Source organism: Montipora foliosa, chromosome 9 (genome assembly GCF_036669935.1).
Source record: "Montipora foliosa isolate CH-2021 chromosome 9, ASM3666993v2, whole genome shotgun sequence".
NCBI lineage: Eukaryota > Metazoa > Cnidaria > Anthozoa > Scleractinia > Acroporidae > Montipora > Montipora foliosa.
In genome coordinates, this window is record NC_090877.1 from 25,562,357 (window position 1) to 25,567,950 (window position 5,594).

Consider the following 5,594-nt stretch of genomic DNA (forward strand, 5'->3'; position numbering starts at 1 on the left):
AACAGAGGAGAATATTTGGAATACACGTAAATCGTAAGCGTAACCACACTATCGCAGAAACTGCAAATCCCCTATTTAGTGGTTTAGGTGTTCGGGATTGTCTGTGGTCTGCAGTCTGCGATCTGCGTGGAGCCTGGAGGGTATAAACTGCAGTTTGTAGCTTATTGTTTCAATATGCATATGGCTGAAACAACCCAAACCTTTACTGTTGCTAACATTACGCCAAAAAAAAAAATTGTAATGTTCAAGCCAAAGGCTAGCATTTTTGTAAAGGTTTGGGCTGTTTCAGTTATGGTAAAACAATGACCTACAACCCTAACCTGCAGTCATCCTTTTGCAGACACTGGAGATCTACCCAGATTTTAAGAACATGGAACAAACTGAGAATCAGCTAAGAACGTCTTTCTTGGTTTTTTTAAATGACCGCACTAGCAAAACAATGAAGCCAATTACAACTTGCTTTGTTCTAAATTTTTATGGTAGTAGCCAAACGCGGGGCCGGAGTCGGGTGTCTTTTTTTTTGCCAAATTTTGTTGTATCAAATTTTTGCCATTCCCCTGTACTGTTATTTTCGAATGTTCGGCATCTTTCCTTTATTAATGGTGGAAGTTAGTCAAAAAATAGGGAAAATACGGAAGCTACGAAAGGGACATTTTAGTTTGTTTTGCGAAATTAAGGACAGTGCCTACTAATTCAAAGGTATTTTTGCGCAGTTTACTGAATGTGCAGGAAAAGCAAATCTTAGCAAGGTTTATTGAAATCCAAAAAGAAAATTGGGGGTTAGGTAACCACGCATTAAAAAGAACAAACAAGACGCTCCCGCACAAAGCGTACACTGGGTTGCCTGTGGTACATGTTACACAAAAACAGAACGCACTGAATTGGGTGGTTTGAACTGCAGCGTTCCAGTTAATTTTTTCAAGTGGGGGGTCATTAAGACCATTTGAGGGTCACCGACATGTTGCGCCAGCAGAGGCCCTTTGGCTCACACGTTCACACCTTTAATTATTTTGTAACGTCCTGTCCCATTTTGAGATCTTTTAGTTTTTTAAGGCCGGGGTACACCAGGCGACAAGTCGCAGGGACATGTACCCGAGGATCATTTTTGATAAATAACCTCATCTTGGAGAGTAAATTTTTGACTTTGCTGAAACTATGGTCAAACTCAAGAGTTGCACGATTGAGATCTTTGTGTTGAATTTGCACATTTCTTGTCAAACTTTATAACACTTGAAAGAACAAGAAAACTAACAAAAACAAAACCTTGTATCTTGCCATCGTTTGACACAGATGCTTCACTGTTTCGCCGCCGCGGTGTAAACTTCATCACGGCGCCCGCTGAATCCGATGTCACTTCGATTTTGCGCTTTACTTCTGCGGCCAAAAGTACAGTAGCAAAATTGAACGTAGCAAAAATATCCCAAAATGTTTGTCGTTGATCGTAACTTTTTATATTCGGGGTTCAAAATTAATGTTGTTTTCATGTCGTAAATGTTGTTGCTGATGACAAAATATTTTATTCTCGATCGACCATCCTGAAAACTTCCTTCTGCTGTTCCTAAAAGCTGTGTATCAATATTTATTCACTTTTGCTTCAATATTTGTTTTGAATAAAGCAAGCTAACAAAATCTGTACCTTGCTTAGTTCGCATTTTTGGGCGTTAAAATAGAACTTTCGGTCCTTTGCTTCTGTTACGGAGTGGTATAATTCTTAGGTCACCCATCCAAATACTAACCCCGCCGGATAGGGATTGACTTCAATGAACTTTTGTAAAATACAAAGCTGTCAGACGCTCAGAGTGCACGCTTAAACTTGTGGTAAAAGAAGTTGTGAGGGAACTTGGAAATGATCAACATTTCAGCGTAGAAGCCAATGTTATTTTCTTCAATCTTTCTGGGTTTGGTACTTTGCGAGTAACCACATGTCTTCTCAGGGGGCTATTTACCTAAGACTTTAACCATGGCACTACAATGATAGACAATACCAAAACAATATCGTGCACTGTTAGAGCTACATATTACACAAGGATACCTTGAATCTCCTGGAAGACAACACACAGCTCAGTTGACATTATGAAATAATTTGCTCTGTTACTTCACTACCACACGTAAGCAATGCGTGTCAATTTTTTCTAAAGAGGACAGGAATTTCTTCTTTCTGACAAATGATTAATTAATAGGCCGGTAGCCAGGTTTTTTATCCTCAGAAAAGGATCTGTTTCGTCATGCGAACGTGTGAAGACCTGTGAGCCAAAGGGCCTCTGCTGGTATGACTTCTGGGTGACCCCTTAAATGGTCTTAATGACCCCTCAACTTGAAAAAAATTGCCTGGAACGCTGCACGTACTACAGGCAACCCAGTGTACCCTCACGGAGGGTCTAGTTGCTATTACAGTATCCTGTTTTAAACACGTTCAACAATAAAGTTCTGCTCTGAGGGGAAAGAAATTCATTAAAAAAAATCAGTTTTACGCACATACATAAAAGTATTAAAGCTGTTGAAATGAATAGCCAGCACTGTAATCGCAATTTTTAGGAATGTTTGTAAATGATGCGCTTCATTGAGTCCCGTGGGAAGCAGTCTCAGCTTGGCAGCCGAAACTGGTTTGACGAGAAATCTGATCTGTCTCTTCGCATCAGTGGAAATGAGGTTCTGGGGTCGTGCGACCAGAGCCATTTTTGGGGTCTTATGCTCATGCACACAGGCCATTAAGTCAGAGGCAGATTGGGTTTGTCACTTTGAGGACGAGATGACACGTGACAGATCTCCGAGAGTATAAATAGTCTGGCATAAGACTGGGTACTAGTAATTGCGAATCGTTCAGTTTTCAACTTCGAAGTAAAATCCGTCGTTTTCTCTGTTTTGGGAAAATTGTGAAGAGCTTTCCGTCGCAAATTAGTTGTAATTGTTCAAGGTCAGTTATTTCTGTTTCAAAATTGCTCTTTCGGGCTGTTTCTGATTGGTTTTCTTTCTTTCATTTCGAAAATTAACTAACACTTTCCTGCCTTGTTTGTTCTTTGTTATTTCATCCAGGTGACATCGCTGAGTGGAGTTTCCTCGGCGATATCGATACGGGAGTTGTTTACTCACGCAAGCCAACATATCTAAACTCGGCTTCTGTGTAATGCGGACTGCACTGAAGCTAAGACGCTTTCGCAATCCCACATTCATTGTCTTGAAATCCGGTGCAGGTTGCACCACGTATCTCACAAGTATCCCACGAGTATCTCACAAGCTCTCACAAGCCAGTATTTATCGGCAGGTACAAAACACGCAGGTCACAGGTCACACCACAGAGGCACCAGGGCACAGGTCATTATTTAATCTATACAGAAAGTATCCTAAACATTCATAAAAGCTAACCTTAGGCCTTATTAGTCCTAATTAGGCCTTTTTAGGCCTAATTAGGCCTAATTAGGCCTAAAGAAAAGTATCCTAAACATTCATAAACGCTAATTTTAGGCCTAATTAGGCCTAAAGAAAATCTTTTAGGCCTAAGGTTAGCCTTTATGAATGTTTAGGATACTTCCTGTATAGGTAAAACAATGACCTGTGACCTGTGACCTGTGCCCTGTGCCCTGCGTTTTGTACCTGCCGCAGTATTTATCGGCTTGAACTATCGGTGTGGGTTACACCTCAAACTGAAAGAGTTATTGTACTCTAAAAAATACTTGCATTGAATAAGAGTCTTCCACTCTCAAAGAATAGTATTTAGTACTCTTAATGTTGTCTGCCGCCAGCATGGTGACAACAATCGAACAATACCGGTCAAGGATCGGCTGTCACAACAATCTTGTGAAAGCCAAGGATGCATTTTCACGTGTGCGTGGGCAATTTTGGAATGCGATGCTTATGATGTTTTACTTAAATGTGTTTTACTTGCCAACATTAAAACAAGTTGTTGGACATTAGAAGTCGTGTAATGAGGTGATGTTTTGGTTTACACGAATGATGTACTACAATGTTTATACATCCCATTGCTTATAAGGCCACAGGTAACCCAGGCTCACTGTGTAGAGAACATATAAGGCGAAGTTTAGGTCTGAAAATTTGCTAGAAAATGGAAATAAAAATCGATAAAACTTACCATGTGGTGAGCTGTTGTTGTCTTTAATACGTACACGAAGTTTCGGGAAAAATGGTCCCCGTTCACCTTCCTTCATAGTATAGTGACCAGGTAGGAGACGGAAGCCAGCTTATGGACTCCGATCGACCCAAAACAAGCACGATTTTTTTCGCGAAAATCGAATCCAGTCGCTAAATAAACACGCCAGGCTCGTGAAACATGAATTTGTATAAACCATGAATCCACTGAAGCATCTCCAGGTAGCAACGCGAAGCCACCAGACTCCGTAAAACTTAGTTAACCTGCTAAAATGGCGGCCAGAAAGCGTTGTACTCGCAAAGTGTCCAATTCAAAATGGCACTGAACTCTAGACGCCTGGGCCCGGTTCCTCGAAAGCCGATTAACTTAATCCAGGATTAGCGTAAACGTTTGTTTCACGTTTTCAACTTTTTGGTGAAAGTTTCTTTTGCTTATTTTTGTTTTTCAAGATTGACGTCTTCTCATGTAAAGTTCTGCCGAAAATCTGCGTTGAACAGCATTTGGGAGTAGAGACATGAACTTTAACTGCTTGGTTAATTTTTAATCTGGGATTAGCGTTAATCGGCTTTTGAGCAACTGGACCCTGGTGACGAGTTTAACAAGTTCTGGAGGGAGGGGAGTCCCACATTGCTAAAGACAAAACTCACTGAGCAATCTGGGACTCCCCTCCCTCCAGGGAAACTTATTATACTCGTCACCAGGCGGTTTGAATTGGACACTTCTCGAGTACAACGCTTTCTGGCCGCCATTTTAGCAGGTTAACTTACAAGTTTTACGGAGTCTGGTGGCTTCGCGTTGCTACCTGGAGATGCTTCAGTGGATTCATGGTTTAGACAAATTCATGTTTCACGAGTCTGGGGTGTTTATTTAGCGACTGGATTCGATTTTCGCGAAAAAAATCGTGCTTGTTTTGGGTCGATCGGAGTCCATAAAGCTGGCTTCCGTCTCCTACCTGGTCACTATACTATGAAGGAAGGTGAACGGGGACCATTTTTCCCGAAACTTCGTGTACGTATTAAAGACAACAACAGCTCACCACATGGTAAGTTTTATCGATTTTTATTTCCATTTTCTAGCACATTTTCAGACCTAAACTTCGCCTCATATGTTCTCTATATTTACCTACACACAGTGAGCCTGGGTTACCTGTGATAAGGCAAGCAAATGATGTGGAGGAAAATCCAGTGTGTAAAGTGTATTCATTACAATATAGTGTATTAATGCCATTTAGTTAACAAACAACAATTATTGTAATTCTGTTAAGAGTTTAAAAATACTTCTAGAAGTGAATTTCTAAGAGACATATATGGAGCAATGTTTGATGTCATGAACGAACTTCCAGTAAATGACTCACCATATTGTAATGAATACACTTAAACAAATATTGAAACCATGTCTGGAACATCAGTTAACAGCAAATAGTCATTTGTTGACACAGAACATCTTATAGCACTGTATAGATTATTTCCAATAACCAAAATATTGTTCA